The sequence below is a fragment of the Hippopotamus amphibius genome, chromosome 9 (assembly GCF_030028045.1).
Source record: "Hippopotamus amphibius kiboko isolate mHipAmp2 chromosome 9, mHipAmp2.hap2, whole genome shotgun sequence".
In the NCBI taxonomy this organism is placed as follows: domain Eukaryota; kingdom Metazoa; phylum Chordata; class Mammalia; order Artiodactyla; family Hippopotamidae; genus Hippopotamus; species Hippopotamus amphibius.
The window spans coordinates 12281803-12304746 of NC_080194.1; the positions used below are offsets into that span (position 1 = coordinate 12281803).

The 22944-nt window shown below is 48.1% G+C and overlaps 1 protein-coding gene across 1 annotated transcript in view; it reads left to right on the forward strand.

Moving 5' to 3' along the window:
* The window catches only part of ABTB2 (ankyrin repeat and BTB domain containing 2), a 173927-nt gene that overhangs the window by 104472 nt on the left and 46511 nt on the right, over positions 1-22944 (forward strand). The window lies entirely within an intron of this gene.

The window sequence follows — 22944 nt, forward strand, 5'->3', positions numbered from 1 at the left end:
TGATGTGAATGCATCTATCCCCCCTCCTCCTCTTTGTCTCTTTATCCTTCCTCCCCCCTCCCAGCCCTGCACACAGGCCTGGTGTATTGGCATCTCAATCACCTCTGCTTCCCCTAGAGATCAAGGCCTGGCCTTGGGCCCTGACACCTCCCAGAGTAAATCAGTAAATTAGGGGGAGGGGTGCAGAGAAGGGATCAAAAGAGAATGGGGCCCCCTCTGCTTCCAGCTACCTGTCTTCTGCTGCTTATCCCGAAGATGGGGGGGAAAGGATCTGCCCCTCCCTGCTTGCAAGGAGCTGCCCTCAGGGAAATCTGGAGGGGAAAGATCTTTCTCCAGCCCTGAATCAGACGAACCAGCCCAAATCAGGAAGAATTTTGTTCTTAGGAAGTATATCTGAATCCTGTGTTTTTTCACCCCTCACACAAGGCCGGAAGTGGAAGGCAACCATGAATTCTCTAAACTTCAACTGCAAGAGAGAAGGAAGGAGAAAATTTCTGTATTTTCTCAGCTATTTCAAAATGCATTTTTTAAGAAATCAGATGAAGAGACTATTCCAAAGGACCTCTTCTTTGACGGGAAATAACCACTCTATTTTGATCATTTTTACTCCTCCTTTTTCTCTAGCCTCTGTCTCTTTTTCCATTTTTTAATCTCCCTCTCCCAGTAAGAATCTCCAGGGATTTCCCACCAGCCCCTCTTCTCTCCACGACAGAGCTGCCCCCACAAGCCCTCCTCTCTCCCAGCAGCAATGCTTTCCCTTCCTGGAGATGGACCTGCTCTGGGCCTGGGCAGTGGGAAACCAGGTGCTGCTCTTGCCACGACCAGACAGCCCTCGGTTTAGGGCTTTGCTACTTGGAAAGTTTGTGTTAAGGGGAGAGGGGTTCCACTCTGCCTTCCTGGCTTTGTCTGTTACCTGGGCCACAAAGACTGTTCGCCTTAGCTAACGGCTGGCCTCCTGCAGCTAAGTAGTGCCTTTAGCTGGCCTGGGCAGCCTGGATCAGGACAAGCTTTGCAACATGACAATGAGTGACAGATTGCTGGGTGCTGCTTCCCGGGAGTGCTGTCAGCAGGACCCGTGGCTCGTGGCTCACCAGCCAAACTGCGGGATCCCCCCAGACAGGGCCCTGGATGACTCTGATAGGCAAATCCTTTTACAAAGGTGGGTTCACAGGCACCAGGTCCTTTAGATCTTCCCCTTTGCCATCCCCTTCCTGTGGGGCTGGTTGGACAGAGGCTAATTCATTATATACTGGAAATGTGGCCGTTTACCGAAGGGGTTCAGGTCCGTTGCTCACCTCTGATGAGGAGAATGAAGAGGGCCCGTTTATTGATGAACTCTTGCCATGTGTCAGGCATCAGGGCTTCACGTGCCCTTTTTAATTCTCACCATAACCGCTAGAGAGAAGAAACCACATCCATTTTACGTATGAAGAAACTGAGGTCTAGAGGTCAAGTAACTTACCCAGGGTCGTGGTCAAACAGCTAGTTGATGGCAATCATTTTTTTTCCAAAAGCTGTTTATTGAACGTCTACTATGTTCAATACTATGGCAACTCCTGCCAGAAGGAGTGTGCATTTTAAAGAGGGAAGCGCCAGACATTGGCGCCCGCTAAGCAAGTGAATAGACACAGCAATCTCTGTATAAGTGCTTCAGGAGAACCACAGGGGCTCTCTTCCATGCTAGAGCCAGGATTCCCAGAGCTCTGAGGCTGGCAAGAGCAGGCGGCACCACCTTGTAACCCGGGGGCCTCACCAGGCAGAGTTAGTCATCTGAGTGTCCACGGTGCTTAGCACTGCCTGGTAGCCATGTGTTTGCGTTAGGAAATGATTACATGCCTTGTTTTATGAGAGGCAGAGCGAAAGCTGGCGTCGAAGGTGAAACTCCCCCAGTGCTGGCACTTTGAATTGCATCTCCTCAGTGAGGCAGAACCAGCCTCGGCGCCTCCCTTGCCCAGCCTCACCCTCTACGTAGGTAGTCTTGTTATCAGTGAAAGTAACCCAGGAATCCCCCTGATGGGGAAGCCCTGGGAAATTTACCAGGGTTCCAAGGTTCTGATGACAGCCTCTGCTCCAAGAAGGCGAGGGAGGGAGGAACCCAGCAGTTCTCATTCTCAGCCTGTACCCGCCTGAGAGGGGAGCCCCCTCCCTTCGCTCCTGCCTCACTGAGTCAGCACTCAGCTGCCCCTCCTGGGTGTCCACAAATAGCTCCCCAGCCGAATTCCACTCTGGAAGCGCATCTGCCTGACTCACGACCTGCTTTGAACATCGCCCTGGGGAGAGGCTTCAGCCTCTGCCCCCACCCCCGCAGGGGAAGCGCCAGGAGAAGGGGAGAATCCCTCACTGAGGCACCTGCTGTGGAAAAGAGCTGCAGTCCCAGCTTGGCTGTGCCGCAGGTGCCCTGGAGCCAGCAGCTCCACTGGATCCCCGAGAGGTGGGGGCCAGCTATGGGCACAGTTCAAATCTGGGGAGGCAGCTACAGCAGAGAACTCTGCAGATCTTAAAATGTATTAATCTGAAAGAAATGTCCACAAAATACAGGACTCAGTGTTAGGTGAAAAATAATGTCATGAGAATCATATCTTTGAGGGACTTCTCTGGTGGTCCAGTGGTCAAGACTCCACGCTCCCAATGCAGGGGGCACGGGTTCAATCCCTGGTTGGGGAACTAAGATTCTGCATGCCACACAGTGTGGCTTGAAACAGAGAGAGAGAGAGAGAGAATCTTATCTGAGAAGGAAAAAATATTGACATGGTTAATTTATGCATAAAAAGGGCTATCTGAAGAAAAAAGTATATATGCTGTATTAGTATATATGTGTGTGCGTGTATATATATATAAACAGTAGTTGTCTTTAGAAGGTAGGAGTACAGGAAACTTTATTATTCATTTGCCTTTCTGATTTTTAAATAATAAGCATATTTACCATTATAATAATAGAAAAAAAATCCTAATAAACGAAGCCCAAGCATCCTAAAAAGTATCAGCCTTGTTAAATGTCTAACAATGACCCAGGGGTGACCGTTAAATGCAAGTGACTGGGGTGGACTTAACATTCACCCAGCAAACCTCAGCTGCCTCTCTAGCCACAGAAGGAACAAGTCAATTCCACAGGGCCTCTCCTCTCATGGCCCCAGCACAGCAGAGAGAGAAAAACACCTGTTCTCTGGACCAGTGCATCTCTGAGGCCCAGCACAGTACCTGGCCCCAAGTTACGGCTCAATAGAAATGTTTTATTTGGAATGCATGTGTACCTGAATAGTGTTAAAAAATGATTGAAGAAGACAATTCAGGTGATACAAACTTGATGTTACACATCATGAGGTAGTCTCCTTTTGGAGAGCTGCAAAATAGGATGGAAAGCGTGAAGCTTTTATGGAGTAAAGAGTAAAGAACAAGGAGGAGAAACAGAAAATATCTGATTGGTCAGGGCCCCATGGCCAGCCGTGTTTGGGGTGCAAAGGCCCAGAGTTGGCTTGGTGTTTGGGGATTGGCTGATTGGATATGTTGCATTTCTGGCCAAGCGGAGCGTTTACAGGGACACAAAAGTCATCAGAGTTTCGGTGTGCTGACGTGGCACCCCAGGCTGGAGTGGCTCCATCTGGGGCCTAGAGAGTTATTTCAACAATAGATATAATGCTATTGAGTATTACAAGTATCTGCAGGTTTTAGTGAGATCCCCTCACTAGCAATTACAGAAGTCCACATGACGCTATTTCTGCAACATTCCTCTTTTTTTTTGAGGATTTACTTATCTATTAACATTTAATAAAATTTTAAGAATAGCTTTAGATTTAGAGAAAAGTTGCAAGAATATTATAGTAAGTCCTCAGGTGCCTCAAGCTCAGCTTCCCCTTGATCATCTTAAACTTGTCACATTGTACATTTGTGACAACAAATAACTCACTTTGACAGAGTATTATTAACTGAAGTCCATACTTCATTAGGATTTCCTTAATTTTTACCTAATGTCCTTTTTCTGTCCCAGGATCCCATATTATTACATTTAGTCATCCTGTCATCTTAAGATTCCTCTCAGCTGTGACAGTTTCTCATCTAAGCCTTTCCTGGCTGTTGGTGAGCTGGACAGTTAATCGGAAGACTTGTTAGGTGTTTTATAGACTGTCCTTCAATCTGGGATTGTCTGAGGTTTTTCTCATAATTAGGTTGGGATTGTGGGTTTTGGGGAATGAAGACCACAGCAGTAAAGTGCCCTCATCACATCGTGTCAAGGGTACATGCTATCAACATGACTTACCACTGATGAGGTTCACCTTGACCCCCTGGGATGTTTGCAGGTTTCTCTACTGTAAAGGTACCTCCCCCCACCCCCCTTTCTGGACCTTTCCATACTGTACTCCTTAGAACGAAGCCACTGTGTGCATCCCACATTTAAGGAAAAGGAAGTTATGCTCCAGCAGCTTGAGGGGCCCGAATCTACATACCTGAGTTGGGATTATTTCGTGTGAAAGATTTGCCTATTTCACCCTCAATGCTTTATTCAATCAGTTGTTCTATTTCCATCATCGTTAATCATATGACACACGGGTACTTAGTTTACACTTTGGATTATAATCCTCTGTTGCTCAAATTGTCGCATCCTGGGTCATCGAGAGCCCTTTTGTTTGTCCTCTGCATCCCTTTCACGTGCCCGTCATTTTGGTTTTTTGAGTGCTCTCTTACTTTCTGGCATTACAAGGGGCTCCAAGCTCATCTTGTGTATTTCCTGTCCCATTCCTAGAATCTGCCATTTCTTTGGGGAGCTCTGGGTTTTTTCGTTGGGGAATGGTATTAGCAACCAGGATCTGGCTATGGGATGTGCTGGTTGCTGCTGGGGAGCCTGGGACATTAATTTTGGAAGAAGGTTTTTAGAAACTGGGGAAATAAAAGCCAAAGCTGTACAGAAGTTTTGTGATGAAAATAAGAGGGAAGGGGCTGGAAGAGGTGGTCTCTAAGCTTTTTGCCAAATCAACTGCTTTAGGTGGACGCCACTCAGCCCCATTTTACTGCTGAAAGACTGAGGACTTGCCCAGCATTCCTGGGTACGTGATAAACTTGACATTCACACTTCGTGTGGCCTTCAGATTCTCCTTCACTGAACTGTGCTGTCCCTTGGTGTGGTTTGTGAACTATCAGCTTCAAGTGCAGGAGTGGACTGTGTTGTTCCCAAGTCCCAAGTGGGTCCACACCCTCTGCTTTCTCTGATCATAATGCTCATCAGAGGGAAATGGGAATGCTGCGTGTGTGCGTATACACGCACAGGTGTGTATCTGTCCATCCCATGGGCTCTCCAGGGGCTTCACAGATTCCCACCTGCTCCCTGGCAAGTAGGTGTACCCAACCGGAGGTCCTGCTTCATGAGCTGAATGATGGGGAGTTTTAGAAGAAAGGAAAGTGGACATAGGTAGAAGAGCAAATGCCAGGAAATTCACTGGTGGTCCAGTGGTTAGGGCTCAGTGGTTTCACTACAGGGACCTGGGGAACTAAGATCCCGCAAGCCTCGTGGCGTGGCCAAAAAAAAAAAGCAAATGTCAAGCAAGCTAGTAAAACCTGAAGCAGGTGGCAGTTACTGCATAGACATTTAAAGACCTGCTTCATAGATATTTAACGTTATGAGAAAATAGTGTGTAGTAAGTAAAATGATACAACATTGAATATTTAAAAAATATATCAGTACCTCTAAGTGATGGGCTCATGGGTGATTTTTGTTTTCTACCTTGGACTTGACTATATTTTCTGTATTTTTCTGCAGTAAACAGGCATTAATTATACTTATAATGATAAAAGTAATTTAATATGAAGCCAGTGAGTGAGTTTCATGCTTAGGGTCCTCCTAATCTCCTGCAAGTGACAATTTTTTGTTAGCTATGTGTGTCTTATTTTTCCATGTGCTTCTTTCGTGTCTTTTGTAATGGCACTCCTTCTGAGGAGGCCCATTCTAGCATAGAATCGTTGCCAAAGAATAAAGGATTTTTTAAGATTATCACATGATGAGGTACTGCTTCACACACACTAGGATGGGTTTAACGGAACGGACAAGAGCAAGCGTTGGCCAGGATGTGCAGAAATCGAAACCCTCGTGTACTGTTTGTTGGTGGAAATGTAATGATGCAGGCACTGTGAAAAATATTCTTGTGGTTCCTCAAAAAGTCAAACATAGAATTACCATATGACTCAGCAGTTCCCCTGCTAGGACTGTACCTGAGAGAAATGAGAATGTGCGTGCCCATAAAACTTGTGAGTGTGTGTTCACAGTAGTAGCATTATCTGTAATAGCCAAAAAAGTGGAAAGAATCCAAATGTCCATCAGCTGATGAAGAGACACACAAAGTGTGGTGCAAGATCATCTGGCCACAAAAAGGAGTGAAGGACTGATACAGTACAACATGGATGACCCTTAGAAATATTGTGCTATGTATGTAAAAGAAGCCAGACACAGAAGACTGCGTATTGTAGATTGTATGATTCCGTTAATATAGAATGCCCAGGGTAGGCAAAGTCATAGAGATAGAAAGTAGATTACTGGTTGCCAGGGTTGGGCAGGGGTGGGGAAGGCAGAGAATGGGGGTTTCTTTGGAGGCTATTGAAACTGTTCTGGAATTAAATAGTGGTTATAGTTTTACAATTCTGTGAATATGCTAAAAACCACCGAATTGTATGTGTTAAAGGGATAGATTTAATGATATATGAATTATATCTCAATTTTTTTAAAGTCTCCAATTTTGATTTATAAGTGCTGGGCCCAGACTCCCGACAATGAAGCCGTGTGGAGCATGGACTCTGCTGCTTCCTGGCTGTGTGATCTTGGACAAGTTGCTTGACCTCTTACAGTGCTGGTTTTCATAGGGTAACATGGGGGGGGGGGGGCATTACATTACCGAGGGTCTTGGGCGTTTTGTGTGGACCGTGTTCTCCTCCCCCATGTCCTCTTCTTGTCTGCTGCTGTTAACTGCTCCCTAGGAGGGTGGGTTTCTCATTCACGTAAGGGGATCCTGGGTTTTGCTTCCCATTCCCACCGGAAAGCCCCTCCATTAAATCCACCCCTTCCAAGAGACTGGGCTTCTGGGTAGGGGGGCAGAGTGACGGCTCATCCTGCCAGGCCGTTTCCAGTGTTTGTAGAAATAAAAATCCGCTAGGCAGTGGCTTCTTCTGCAACGTGTAGTTGATACAAGCGTCACGGGGCTTCTGAGCTCAAAGCACTCACGTAGCACATGTTTATTTTTCAGACACACTTTCTTCTCTCTATTCCCTCCTCCTTCTTCTCTCCTTTTCTCTCTCCTTCTCTTTCTCTTTAAGGGAAGGGAGTAGGAGAGCTAGGAGCTGAGGGTGGGCTCTGCAGTCTGCACACACAGCGTGGAGTCAGAGCTGGTGTTTAGAGCTGCGACGTCACCGTGACCATGCAGGGCCTCACAGCCCAGACCTCCGTGCTCTGCTCCAGCCCACCTGCAGACCAGAACCAGGGCTGGGAGGGCTGAGGGTGGAGGCCAGAGTGACCCGCCCACCCTCTTTCCTTTCTGCCTGAGTGCCTGGGCCGAGCAGTCAGCGCCCAGCAGGACTCTCCCCTCGGACGTCTGTCCCCCGACAGCTGTCTCCTAACATGGTTTTCTTCTTTAACTTGTCACACCATCTGAAGCCAAAGCCATTGTTGTGGTTTGGTTTACTATTGACAGTGTCCGATGTTTTTACTAAGGCTTAAAGCTAAAATAAATTCGTGCTCTCTGAACATGGGTTTTTCGTACTTATTAAGCATCTACCATGTTCTTGGAACTGCAGAGCTGGCAGAGATAGGGAAGGAGTAAAGTGAAAAGCATAGCCTCTGCCCTCCGTAGGCTTCTAGTAGAAGTGTTATCGATATCACAGGTAACTCCTACCTGGAGCCTGAGAACCCTGGGAGAGGGCCAAGTGTAGTGGTGATCAGAGACCACATCTGCACGTGATGGGGACGATGGCACTGATGAGGACACCGTCCCTCTATTGTGTGCCCGGCATTGTGCATTCCTGTCATCTCGGTTGACCCTCACTCTTACTCTCTGAGAGTAGGTGTTATCCTCATTCTACAGATGGGGCCACGGAGGTTTAGAGAAGGTATCATGTCCAAGGCCACATGGCAAGTAAGTGATAGAGCCAAGATTTGAGACTGGGTCTGCCTAACTTGTAAGCTTGTGCTGGCAGTCAAGGGGAAGCTCTCGGAAGAAGGTGGTGACCAGTCACTGGGTAGAAAGAGGATGGACAGGGATGGGAGACGCCACCAATCGTGAGCACTTCAGAATCTGGGAAGAGGAGTGTGGACCATCCTCCTCGCTTCTGAACCAGTCAGGATAGGCACACACACAACACAGGCATGTGCGTGAGTCCTGGGCACCCAGATTTCAGTGAGGTGGAGCTGTGATGGAGGTAGGGGCCCCACCATGGGAAGGGGACTGGGTTTACTAGTATGGACTCAGGATAGGGGGTGGAAGCTGCAACAAGGTAGGTTGGATTAAATAACTTTCTAGCAGTTGGAGCTGCACATGAGCTCTCTTAGGGGGAGTGAGTTCCTGGTCACTGGGACTAAGCCCTCAGGCAGCTACTCAGGGTACTGTGCAGGACTGTCAAGCAACAGGGACTGATCAGACAGTGCCATATGTACTGGGGGGTGTGGTGAATATCGATGACACGGTGACAGCATATTAAATAAAGATGGGTCATGGGACGTGCAAAAAGAGCTGGAGGCTGTAGTCCTTTCCAGTCTTGGCTGTGTAAATATATGTCATGCTCTTCTGGGTTTGGAAGGAGGAGATGCTGTGTGTGTGTGTTTTAGTAAAGCCCTGGACAGAGAATGATCTCCTGAAACTTAGTCTAGCAGCTTAAGAGATTTTGGTGCTTTCTCACCTTCCCCATCCGGCAGGTGGCCTCGGGGTGGATGGTAAGATCTCGGAGGTGACATTGCTTCAGCCTTGGAGTGATTTGGGACATGCTGCCTGGTCAGTGGCTCGAGTAACGAGGCTGATGCTGGGGAGCTGGAGACTGCTTTTCTCTGCACTCCACTCACCCCGGCCTCCCGCCTGCAGGGCATGACCCGTCACATGGGCATGAGCTGCAAAACAGAGCTGATGGAGCTAAAATGGGGCCCAACGGGGGCCAGCCAGGCAGGAGAAACACCCCACAGAAAGATAAGGTTAATCTGGAGGGGGGTGGTGGTGTTGGCAGCAGGCTCTGCCGGTAAGGGTGATTATGAGGGGATGTACATGGAGCCGGGTTGCTGCAAATAAAGTGAGAAAAAGCTGAGAGCGGCAGAGGGTGTCAGAGAGGCAGTTCATCCCCCCCTATTCGTTATGCTGCTCCAATCCAAGAGAGATCCAGCCCAGCTGGCTTGCGAGGATGTCCTCTTCTCCGGCCTGTGGCTGACACAGCGTTCGTGGAGGAGGGGCTTCTGCCCAAACAGACTGATTCACTGTTTCCACCAGGTCCTCGCCCGTCTTGGTGGGCAGATCACAGTCCAGCCTCATAAACTCACTCTCTGCTTGTCTATGTGATGTTTATAGCCCCACAGGGAGCTGGCTTTTTAATGAGCCTAATTTGAAACTCTAAGTAGGTGTTTGTAAAACAAACAGGGAGGGACTCCAGCCAAAGCCCAACGTTGCCATTGAGGTGCACAGGGTCACATCCAGCTCCGCAGACGGGCCGGGACTCTGCGCACCCCGGGCAGCGGGTGGAGTTGCTCCCCAGTGATGGGCCTCTCTTCGGAAACCCCTGGAGACTTAGCAAGAGCCCTTCCCACTCTGGTTCTGCGTGGGAAGCACAGGAGGGTCCTGGCTTTCCTGGTTGAAGGAAAAGAGCGGGCCTGCATACAGGTCCGGGGCTGGTTGTCAGTGGACCAGACAGCCCAGACGCTCCCTTGCTGGGTGACACCCCCACTGCCAGCCCTCCGAGGCCCCTGGGAACAAGAATCTGTAACCCAAAGACACATCTTCCTGTGGCTTTAGTTCAGTTTTTGTGAGGCCTGGTTTTCAAAATCAGAATGAAATGGAGATGCTGACGTCTGTCACAAGGCCCTGTTAGGGTCACCTCTCTCTAGCATTTCCCGGATGGGAGAGGAGGGGCCTCACCTCCCCCCATGGATGCTCGGGGCTCTCTTCCAGGGCTGAGACAACAAGCAGGGGTCCCTTCAGTGCTAGAGTGCTGGGGTTCACTGCCCACTGTGAAGTCATATTGGGGGACCCTCTTGAGTCACCCAAAATAGCAGCGCTACGTACTGTGAGCCTTTAGAAGGCAGTGTGTTGCAGCCATTGAAAGTGATGGTGAGAAACAATGTTTGGGGCCAGGGAAAGATGTCTGTGAAATATTAAGTGAAAAAGGAGGTCGTTAAAGTATTAATTTCTTAAAATTAAAAGTACACATGCAAAAAAAAAAAAGTACACATGCACACTCCAAAGCAGAGGTGCCTATTCAAAAGTCAGAAAGGATATTAAACCATAATGTCAGGCTGGTAAAATTACTATTTTTATTCTCTTCTTTTTTCCTATCTGCATTTTTTTAATGCAAATAAGCAGGGAGTGGCATTCTACAGACACTCACCCAGCAACAGCCAAATGGTCTGCCAGGAAGAGTCCCCTATGAAGGGAGCTTCCAGCCCTTATGTTGAGCAAAATGAGAGCTGGAGTCGCTGCAGCCACTCTGGGCCCTTGGGAACTTGACTTCATAGGCCAGAACCACTCTGTTCTCAGCAGAGCCTGAGTCTGGCATGTCTACAGCCAGTGCCACGGAGAGGGGGCTGTGAACTCACATTTTCAACCTCCATAAAGACGAGGGGCCCCAGGAATGAGGAGACGGCTTGATCATCAGACTCTCCATATTATTTCATTTGAACGAAGGGTTCCATGGTTGAAAAGTTTTTACTGCAAACTAATGATTTACAGAAACCATCTTGTATTAGAGAAACCATTTCATCTGCAGGTCACAGAAAACTCAACTGTGGTGGTCTGAATTGTGACCCTCCAAAAATTGTAGGTTGAAGTCCTAACCCCCAGCACATCAGAATGCGACTGTATTTGGAAACAGAGCCTTTTAAGAGGTAACTAAGGTGAAATGAAGTCCTATGAGTAGGCCTGAATCCAATCTGACTGGTGTTCTTACAATAAGAGGTGATCAGGACACAGACACGCAGGGAAGACCGTGTGAAGACCCAGGGAGAAGACAGCTGTCTACAAGCCCAGGAGAGAGGCTTCAGAAGAAGAAAGCTACCCTGCCCGCACCTCGATCTCATACTTCTAGCCTCTAGAATTGTGAGAAAACTAATTTCTATTGTTTAAGCTGCCTGCTTTGCAGTATTTTGCTCCTGTAACAAGTTCTGAGAACTTGTTAGCTGATCCCAGACCTTGTTATATGGTGGTGGTTAGATGCTCGGTGAGACGTGCAGAGACCCAGGCTCCTTCTACTTTCTGCTCTGCCATCCTCAGCACGTTGGCTCTGATCTTGCCCTTGTCCCCTCCGGCAGCTCTGCCCCCTGCACAGCAGCCCCAGGGTGCTGCCCAGCCTTGGCAGCAGGCAGCCTGCCTCCTGCTGACATAGTGGCTGCTCCTGTACCTTCTTCAGACAGTGTGTCACACTGGAGGCAGGAAGAAGTGCAAAGGCCCTGCCAGCTGGACAGCCTGTCCCTTTAGGTCAGGAAAAGCAACATTTTCCAGAACCCCTGATGTCTTGAATTTATGTTTCATTGTCCAAAACCGTGTTGCACAGCTGTAAAGGAGTCTGGGAGGGAGCCCCCAGGGCTCATATTGCAAGCTATTTCAGGCAGAATCAGGGTTCTGTTAGCCAGGGAGGAGAAGGACGGCGTTGGATAAGTCGCTGAGAACATCGGCACCGTTTCAAGCATCCAGCAGCTGGATGTTTTCGCACATCTTTGCAGGAAAAGATCATGGTGTCCTGGGAATGACACAGTGAGGTTTGGGATGTCCCCATCCTGAGAATGAACGTTCTACAGGGACCTCTTTCCAAGAATGAGCTTCCTTCCCTGCACTCCCTCCCCGTCTTCAACCCACTCCCATGTTGTGTGATGTTGCTCAGCCGTGAGATGACCAGGGACTGTTTGCTACTCACAAAGTCTGTACAGTCCCTTTGGGGTTCTTGGAGTAAGCAGGGGCTTTATGAAACATCCTGTTATTTTTTCCTCCCTTGCTGGTGATAGCAAAAGCACATAACAAAAGCCCTCTCTTCAGCCTCCTTCCAAGCTCCTAGTACCTCACCGCTAGCATTTATCATGGTGCCTTTTAACTGTCTGTCTACATGTTTTTCTTCTCCGCTAGAGCCAGGGACCCAGGTCTTACCTCTGTATTCCTAGCACTAAGCTCAGTGTAATTAATAGGCATGTGATGAATATTTGAGTAAGTGAATGAGGAATGGGAAGAGCACAGTGGTGAAATTCCCTGAGCCTACTCTGATACTTATTCCATACTTGAAGCCATCAGTCAACCTTGGGACAGAAGGTCCCACAGCCTTAGAGAATTCTGTTCTTTGTCTGTAGGATTAAACTGCCTGCAGGCAACGGGGTGTGTGTGTGTGTGTATGTGTGTGTGTGTGTGTTGGGGGGTGGGGGTGCACACATATGTCCATGTGTGCCATGTATGAGTTATGAAGGGAGCGACTTAAACTCTGGGCTCTGGTGTCCCCGACCCACTTAGCGTTGGCGTGTCTTTTTCTGGCCCAGATTTCGAGGCACGTGTTGAATTCTCCCACTCTCTGTGAATTACCTTTTGGAGCCATAAAGATTGAGATTGAAATTTGCTAACTGCTTTAAGCTGATCCGGGAACATCACCAATTTTAAAAGTAGTCAAACATGGTTTTCACTTATTTGGTCTTAAAAATGATCCCCTAATGAATTTTAGTTCCAAAAAAACATAATCTGCTACCTCCGACTTTGATGTTTAAGTGCTTAGTGCAAAAGCTAAAAGGAATGAGCAGCTTTATTGAAGGAAGAGCCCCAGCAGTGGCCCAGGTGGATTTTTAGACCACGAATTCCTCAGCGAAGAAGATGCCCTCAGCCAACAGTGGGGCTGTGTAATCTAGGTGCTCGCCTCCCCTCCCTTCCCACGTAGCTGCTGGATTTTTCTGTCTGAACGTGCGCGTGACTCTGTCACTCAGTTGCTTAAACCCCTTCAAGGAGTCCTCACTGCTCTCAGGACAGAGTCCCAGCCCCTTAGACTCCTGTGACTGGTGCCCTCCACCCTGGTCCCTCCCCGGAGGCCTGTCACACTCGCCCGTCACTCCAAGCTGCCCCTCTCCATCCCTCCAAAGGGCTCAGGATTAGTTTGAGGGGTCAGATCCCACCTGACTCCTGTTTTCGTAGGGCCTGCAAGCTAAAAATCAGTTTCACATTTTTAAGTAGTTGAGAAGGTATGAAGACTAGCTTGTGATCCATGAAGGTGATATAAAATTCACGTCTGTGCCCATTTGTTTATGTATGTGCGCATTACGCTGGCGGAGTTAAGTAGTCGTAACAGAGACCTGCAAAGCCAAAACTATTTACTGTCATACCCTTTGCGGGAAAGGTTTGCTGATCCCGGCTTTGTAGTGGCTTCAACGGTGGGTGGAGAGAGGGCAATGATCTCCATGAGGCACCTCCCAGGCTGCCCCAAATAAACACACAGTCCAACTGTGAATAATGTGCTGGCCCTACACACACTGCTTCATGGCAAGTCTCAGGGGGCCCCTCCCCAGCCTGTCAGAACCTCCCTATACAGACCCTTCCTCTGTTTGGAAGACCCATCCAACCCCTTCACTAGACTGGTATCTACTCTGCATCTCTTCCTCCAGGAAGCCTTCCTTGACTACTAGGCCTACGTAGTCTGCTTAGAGACCCTCCTCTGGGCTCCTTTGGTCTGACTCCATGTAGCACTTTTCATTATGGACTTGGCTAGGATACTGTCTGCCCTCCTTCACTGGGCTGCAAACATCAAGAGGGTAGAGACTTATGTCCTGTTCACTTTCTATCCCCAGAGCATGGCCACTTCTGGCAGGTTATTAGGTCATCAGTAAATAGTTGTTGAAGGATGAATGCAGAATAAATGATACATCTGTGGTGAGTAAAGCATGACTCTATCAGCACAGGCCTTTAGGAAAATAATGGGATAGGTTGGCCTAGGGCCTGTCAGTTCCTCCGAATAGTGATAAATTCTTTTATATGGTATCTGATGGCTTTATCCCAAAGCCATTGGCCCTGGGAAACAGTGAGCCCATTTATAAGAATATTCCCATTTATTACATGCTTATTATGTGTCAGGCATTTTGCTAAATGCTTACTTACTTAACTCCTTTTAATTCTCATATAACCCTGTGAATTAGGAGCTATTATTAGGCCTATCAGACAGATGAACAAATTGAGGCTCAGAGAAGTTAATTAACTAGTCCAAAGTCACATAGCTCATAAGATTCATAGCTGAGTTTTGAACCTTATTCCCTCTGACTCATGCTCTTAAATCATCTCGAGGGTCTAATAGCCAGAGCCATTTGGAATGGGAACCAAAGCCGATCATAGCAGGTTGTGTTTGTTAGGAGGACTCTAGCACAGTACATTTCTGACTAATGCACTCATGTTCTATTAATAAATATCTTGGCCATCTGCCCTGGACCTTGTGATATCTGCCTATTTTTTTTAACCCCCAAGGAATGACTTGTGTGTGTTACAAGGTGCTTGGGCTCGTTTATCCCTCTCCTTCCTCTGGGTTGACACTTGGAGACTTCTCCCACTCCCCTCTTTTTCCTGCCGGCAGCACTGCTCTCACTGGGGATGTAGCTCAGGGATCACGCCCAGGACGAGCTTTGCCTTCTCTCCCATCCCTAGGCCCACCTGTACCCCCACCCCAGCAGCTCTGGCAGTGTCGAGTCTCCCTTTTCATGCTTGGTGATTCCGGCCATGCAGCGTGAGGATTTCCCCCAACTCTCCCTGTCCTCAGTCCCAGCAGGTTGCAGCTGCTACCGGCTGAGAACACTGGTGGTCCAGGCCGCTGCATGGCTGCATCATGGTCACACAGGCTCAGCCCAGTGGGTACATGGCTGGACGAGAGGAAATGTGTCCCCCTACCTCCCAGTGAGGTGGCCCCTGAGTCACCACCATCTGGCCAGGTGAAGGAGCTGGCTCTCAGGCCGATTCTTGGAATGACACTTGCAGACAAAATCTCACCTCCTGCTTAGGAATATAGAGCAGTTTCTGTCTTGAGTTTCTTTCCCTTATCTTTTTTTTTTTCTTAAATAATATTTATATGAAACAATCAAGTTTTCCTTCTATTTACTTTTTCTTCCCTGCATGAGCTCACAACAGCTGTAATTATGGTTTTGTTTTTATTAAAATATGTATGTTCATTATTTAATCAGTAGAAAAAGAGGTATGAATAATAATGGAGAAAAAAATCATCTGAAGCTCTCCTGTGCAGAAATAACTATCTTTTATGTTAGATGACCTCCATTCTGGGCTTTTTATAGGTAATTAGAGCATAGTAATTTTTTTAAACGTTCACTTGTTTCCTTATATAAAAATTTAATTTTACTTAACTTTCTGCCGTATTTGAAATGGTGGCCATTCCTATGCTCTGAAGAAACATTCTCTCACCCTCATCTCCCTCTGAGTACATCTCCCCCACCACGTCCCGTTTCCTTTATAACAATCACTTTTGACTATACTAATAAATCATATTTGTAAAAAGTTTAGAAAGCATAGTAGTTCAAAACATTTTTATAGCCCTAGCATAGAGAGACCCACTCTCACCTTGGTGGTTGTGTGCATGGGTTGGGGGAAGGGCTGATATTTTAAGGTGATGACTGTGTGTATTTGTGTTTTAAATGTGTTGCTGCCTTTATACAAAAGTGGCTGGATGTTATCCTTGGCTCACAGGAACTGGCGTGCTCAGCCACCATGGGTCAAGGACGACATTTGACAAAGGACCATGGTCATGAGGTGGATTTTTCTTTTTTTAAGAGGTGGCAGTTCCAAGACTTATGCTTCCTGGGTCACTCAAGCTGTTGATGTGTTACATCAATACTTGGGAGAGAGGCCACCCAGAATCTCTTAAAAAGTATTCCAAACACAACGGAGATCTTTCTCCACAGAAAAAAGCTCAGTGGTCCACGTGTGAGTTCTCCGCTCCGTCCTGCCCGATGTTGTGACTGTTGCTGAGTTTTCCAGAGTTCACCTTCGGGTTTAATTTCCTGACATTGATCTGCTTGGTTCCTCTGGCTTTACTTTATTCTTGCAAAGGGGGGAAATGGCAACGAACAGGCTGCATTTCGCTAGGTCTTTTTTTACTTCAGAAAAAAGTAAGCAGCCATCCATGAACTCAACTAGTTCTTTTATGGGCATATCCATCCTCTGGATCGCGGATGGAACTGATGTGAACCTTAATTAAACAAACCACCCAAAGGCCGGTGAGCCAGCGTTGCCGGCAGAGTTTCTGGGCTCACCCCAGCTGCTTTATTGGGCTTTTATTTTATGGTAGCCCGTCTCCCCATCTAAATCCTCACCCTGCTTGGAGTCCCCCTGCGAATTGGGTGAGCCAGCCCTGAGGTCAGAGGTGCTGCTGTCACCTGGAGGGAAAAGAGGCAGCCCAGGGCCAGGTCCCCAAGCAGGACCCCCACCAGCCGGCCCAAGGCTGTCAAGGACTCCAAAGAGAGATGAATCCCAGCCCAGTGTTCACTGTGAGATTTGCTTTTTACCTTTTTTATTTTTAAGCTATCTTTTTAAAGAGAATTGGGGGCTCTGGCAACAAGCGTCTTGTACTTCAACAGCCTTTGATCTCACTCACCCTGGGTTCTCTGGCCCCTGGCTTCCTGGCCAGTCATAAATATGCGTTATTATTTCACAGTTTAATAGTAAGCTCCTGGCCCTCTGAGCCTCTCTTCACCGGAAGACCACCTTCAGCAGGTGGTGTTCTGATAAGTTAGAGTGAGGTGTTAACCAGAGCGTGATTATGTTTACTTTTAATTTCCTGACCTTGAAGAAGAAGGGGGAGGGGCAGTGCTAACTGGACTGGTGAGTGGTGATGGAAGTCTTCTGTCCCTGGGCTTGAATGGGCAGCGTCCCGTGGACTCCAGGGATGGACAGGCCGGGTCTGAATCCCACCTCGGCCATTCTCTTGCTCTTCACCAAGTGACCCAGCCCATCTAAACCTCAATGTCTCTCATTGGTAAATGGGACTGGTAAGAGTACTAGCTGATAGTACTAGACCACTGCCAGGGTCTTCACGTGGGTTCAAATGCCACTCATGGCATAGAGCGCTACTTGGTTCGGGGTCGCCCATCTCCATTCATTACGAACCCATGGTTAAAACCCACTTCCTTAACTCAGTTTAGACCCCCACTCTTCTTTCGTCCTGTCTCCCAATCGTTGCTCCTCACGTGAATTCTTGAGTCTTACAGTATGGTGATCTCATCTTTAGGTGGGTTCTGGCTGAGAATTACATGAGCTTTTGATTACTCTTTTTTTTTTTTTTTAAATTTATTTATTTTATTGGCTGTATTGGGTCTTCATTGCTGCACACGGGCTTTCTGTAGTTGAGGCGAGCAGGGGGCTACTCTTCATTGTGGTGTGCGGGCTCCTCAATGTGGTGGCCTCTCTTGTTGTGGAGCAGAGGCTCTAGGCACGTGAGCTTCAGTAGTTGTGGCACATGGGCCCAGTAGTTGTGGCGCATGGGCTTAGTTGCTCCATGGCATGTGGGATCTTCCTGGGTCAGGGATCGAACCTGTGTCCCCTGCATTGGCAGGCGGATTCTTAACCACTGCGCCACCTGGGAAGTCCCTCGATTACTCTTGATGAATCATTTTTGCAGGGATGATTGACAGTTCACCAGGTCAAGCAGATTTCATCCCACTTCTGGGTTTCCTCCTCATCTCCTTCGTCTCTCCCTTGCTTTGTCACCCATCTCCAAATCTCATCGGACTTCGAATATCAGGAGAAATGCCATTCAGTGAAGTGAGGGTTTTTTTTGGAGTCAACTGTCCTTATACTCCATTTGGGTCTCTCTGGAAAATATTCCAGCTTTAACTCTTTAGCACTTTGTTTCAGTGTGACTAACAACTGGGCATTAAACGTACTATATATAAAATTCCATTTCAGAGAATGGAAACACTTTTTAAAAAAATGAAAAGAGTTGGATTCTGTGGGCTATTTGGAAACTGTTCAGTGGGGCAATAAAATTTTTATTTTCAGAAGCTGATGGATTGAACCCCACCCAGGCTTGCAGCTCCTAAGAAAACTGGCAGAAGATGCCCGGCCAAGTTTCCTCTCAAGGGCAGTAAAAGAGTAATTCTCTGCATCCTGAGTTTCATTTTAAAGAAACAGGAGCCAGGCGGTGGCCTTTGCTGTCTTCACAAATGAGCTTCCCTGAGCCGCGTGGCTAGAGAATGTACTTGGGGGTGTTGGGGGAAGGTGCTGGGCCCTTGGGCGTGCACAGGTCTCTGGGTCCACTGCAGTCACAGCGCCCCGAAAAGAACATTTGCAAGGCTGTGGAGAGCCCTGGGAATGGGTTGTCAAGTTGGGGGTACAGTTATGTTACCGTCTTTGATGGCGTTTTGATGACTGGTTAGAAAAACTGAAGTGTAAATCTATCCAGTTTTCACAAAGGACATCTTTACATTTACAATTTTGTGTGTATTGTGTGTGTTGGAGGGGTATTGTGATAACTGAGGGGAAATTAACTCACAGGAAATAATACTAACAGGGCCTGTTTCCGCTGTCAACAATTCAGAAGTTAAATAGTGGAATGAAAGTGGGGGGAAGGTTTTAAGGGATACACTTGAGTGCTAGAGCCTACAGAAGGGCTAGTTGGAGTGTAAGATCCCAGTGCTGGAGCAGACTTGAGAGGCCACCCAATTGACCCCCGAGTCTTACAGAGAAGAGATTGAAATCCCCATCGATTTGGCCTTTGGGCTTAGCCCTGCTTCTGAAAAACCTTAGCACTAAAAGTCTGGTTTGTCAACCCAGTATGCAGTCCATTGGCTTCTGGTTTGTTGCTAGAGAAGCCAGCAACCTCTGCAAGCTGAAACCCAGGTTGAATTCCTGGTTGGCAACCAGCAAGAAGGCGGGCCTGCCAGTCTTCTGGGCACTGGGTTTCCCATCTGACTCATTGGCGCCCTCTCTGGGCACTAGCGGAGAATCACCTGGGAAGGAGCCCAGGGCTGGAACAGAGCCAGGTGACCAAAACAGCTTGGAGAAACCAGGATCAGGTGTGTGTAGGTTTCTCCACTCTGCTGGTTTCTTGAGGGGTGCTGGGAATTTCCCCATTTACTGGCAGAATTATTTTCATCTCTAAGTATCATAGAAAGAAAGAAGAATATTATCTATTCTTAACTGTGGAAAAGTGTTTGAACCTCTTCGTGAGGGCAGTGGGGAGTCGTTGGAGAGTTTAAAGCAAAAGTGAAGAAGAGTGCGTGACCCGAGTAAGGGATTGTCGGGGACAGGATGGGGTGAGACGGAGGGAGGGGACAGGGGAGGAGCTACTGCAGTATCCAGTGAGGGAAGATGGTAGCCTGAACTGGCAGTGACAGATTTTTGAGATACGAAGGTGATGAGAGCAGGAGGGCTTGGTGGTTGATTGGATGTGTGGGGAAGGAGGGAGAGAGTTGATAAGGATGACTCACAGGTCTGTTCTTCGGCAGCTGTGCTCAGGGAAGGGACTGGAGGCTCAGGGGAGCGAGATAAGGAGTTCCCAGACACAGGGGTTGGGCAACCCGCTTGAGAAGACTGAGCGAGGGAAGATTGCGGTTCTTTGTGTAGATTGATAGAGGCTCCACATACGGTCAGAGCACATGGGCTGGAACACTATTTCAACAGAAAGGCTGATTTTGTAGACGTGGGAGGCGGAGGATACCCGGGTCGTGCCTCCTGCTTCCCTGCCTCACACTCAGCCGCTCATTCCACAGCACCGGTCTGAGTGATGCCTGTGGGTTTCTCTGTAACTTCTACAGAGTTCAGCAGGGATTGATTTGGGGTGTCCTTATTAATTAATAAAGGGATAAAGCTTTCATTCCAGCATGCTTTCTTCTCCATCATGGCTGAAATAAACAGTTTTTTCCAAGGATTTTAGTAAAGGGGGGGGGGGTATGTTTTGCTTTGCTTTGCTCTCCTTTTTTTTTTTTTTGGAAATCCCTTTTTCCAGAGTGACCTTGCCTTGGGCCCATCCCATAAAGCTGGAAATTTCTGTGGGGCTAAGAAGGCATTGACGTGTTAAAAGAACTTAAGGCAAATGTTTTCCATCTCCAGTGAGAATGGCTGAGGAATAGGCTTAGGTGGGAGAGAGAAGAATTTTGCATTGACAAAAGAAAAGGCTTTCTTAAGGGGCAGATTCGGAAGGCAAGCTGTGAAACTGCATTCTAGAAAGATCAGAGGGAATAAGAGGCGGCCTTCAGTCTGTAGAGCTTTATGCGAGGCCTCCAGGTTTCTTTGACAGGCGGTGCCTGGAGACATATTAAAAAGAAAGTTGTGTTTCTGGGTCTTTCTTTATATTTCCTCCTATCAAACCCCAGGCCCAAACAGAACAGAACGTCATTTCTCGCAAATATCCTTGTGCTCTTTAACTAGAGGACAAGGGGGCCAAAGTTAGGACATCACTTCAGTTCAACAGCTTGAGAATCAAGAGGCTGCAATTCTAGCCCCAGTTCAGTTTCCGACCCTTAATAACCTTGGGCAGGTCACTTAACTTTGGGAGCGGGGGCCTTAGTTTTCTCATCTGTAAGATGGGTGTAACAGTACCTCATGAAGCCTTGGGAATTCAGTGTGATCATGCATATAAAGTTATCACCGTGCTGGCACGAGTGAGCCCTCTATAAAAGTCAGTGGTGGCTATTACTGATAATGACCGCCTTACCTCTCTTGCTGGAAGAATAAGTTACGTACTCCTCAGTGTTCGAAGTCTCTTAAAAGCAAACGGTAGTATGAAAAAGCTGTGATGCTGTCAATTACTGTTATTAATAATAGGCTCATAATTACTTTTGCCACAGTATTAAGTGAAAGCCTTTGGGGTGGGTGATGACTGGGAAAATGGGAACTATTATTCATGGAGCTGCCAGCTCTTGTTACTGGGTCCACTGACATAATATTTCTCTCTGGGAATCCTTTGACAAATCAGCTGAATTTCCTATTCCCTTGCCCTAAGCACTGTAAATGTGATCCACATGTCCCCAGCGTTGTTTCTGTGGATTAATAATGAAGAGACGAGGAAGAGCGGGTCCTGAGTGAGGACCTATAAATGCCTGGAAACCCTCCCAAATGTTTAAGCTGCCACGGGTTTGAGCTTGTAGTTGAGGGTGCGGGTGGGAGGGTTGTCTTTGGTTTTAATGCTCAGAGCCAGCTCTTCCTAATGTGTTTGGGTCCTCAGCTGTCAGGGAGAGGTTCCGCTTCTGGGACAGGGCTGGGGGCAGGGTGAACCTAGTCATTCCCTCCTACTCCCACTGGAAACAGAGCTTTGAGGAAGTGCTTTGATGCCCTGCTTTGCCGAGTCTGTGCCTGGATGGGGAGTCACCCTGCCATCCTGGAGGGGTCGAAGGCAGACTCAGGGAGGCAGGTCTCAGCCACACAGCAGGGCAGCGAGGCAGCGCAGAGGAGGGCAGGGAGGCTGGGTTGGGAGAGGGCAGGCTAGGAGGGCAGGGCTGACCGGCAGCTGAACTTAGAGAGTGGCCGAAGAAGGCTGCCAGGATTTGGGCAGCAGGAAGCTGCCATGTGCGTTTGGCCCATGAAAGAGAAGCACACGAGGTCCAGCACAAGGACTTCTGTGGGCGAACCGAGCAGGAATAGCCCTGACTCGGGACAGCCATAGGTGAGCTTGGCGGTGTGCGCATTGAATCTGGGCTCACAGAGGGGCGAAGTGTATACATTCTAGAGCCAGTCAGAGCTGGATCTGAATCCTAGCTCTCCCACTTGGTGGGGCGAGTTATTCAAACTCTGGGCACGATATCGAAAATGGGAAGAGCAGCGTCCACCTGTGGAGAGAATAAATGAGATCGTGTACACAAAGCCTGCATTCCCAGCACACAGGAAAAATACTAGCAACAGCACCCAAAGAGCACCTACTCTGAGCCTCACACCAGTCCAAGCGTTGACATCCGACAACTCAGTCAGTCCATGAGCTGGGTAACTTTTGTTATTTCTGGTTAACACGTGAGGAATCTGAGGCACAGAGAAGTGAAGTAACTTGCCCGAGATCACACCGCTGGTTAAGTGACGGAGCCAGAATCATGAACCCAAAGGTTCCAGCTCCAAGGCCCTATCTTAACCTCTCTGCTGCAGGACCTATGGCTGTTGTCATCCTTGTGACGTTTCTGTGTGCAGGACAGGGAATTCTAGCCCGGATTTGGCCACATCCCAGGGGCTCTCCAGTTATCGCAAGGAATTTTAAGAGATTTTCCCAAAAGTGACTAATGAAATTCCTGTGGGTATTTTGCTTTTTAAAAAAAAAGTTCAAGGGGGTTGGGTTAGACAAAGACACCTTGATCGATGAAGCAGCAGTTACCAAAAGTCGGGAATCTCTGTGGCCACAAGCTCTTAGGAACCAACATGTGATTTTAAGCCAGTCTGAGTTTGCTTTTCTGGTGCTCTCTAAGAAGCCACACAGTGAGTTGGAGAAATTTACAGGCTGTCACCCTCTGGGATTGATTCTGACAGCTCTGCTCCTCTGTTGTCGAAGTGCTAATGAAAAACACTAATTGGCCTTGGCCAGTGGTTGGGACGCATCCCCTTCCCGACATGGGGAAAGGCAGCATCCTTTTCTCTGTGGTTTCTCCTCGTCCTGCACTGGGCTTGAAGAAGGAAGGGGGAGGGGGCGGCATGGCGCAGTGGACGGACTCTAAGGGTGGTGCTGCCCTTTGGGGGAGCAGGGTGGACATTTATGTCTGATGCCGCATCCCCTGAGCTCTGGGAAGACAAAGCCAGGTCTCTCTGTCACCCGGGAATCCTGAAGCCTAGTGGGGCACTCTGACTCGTCAGC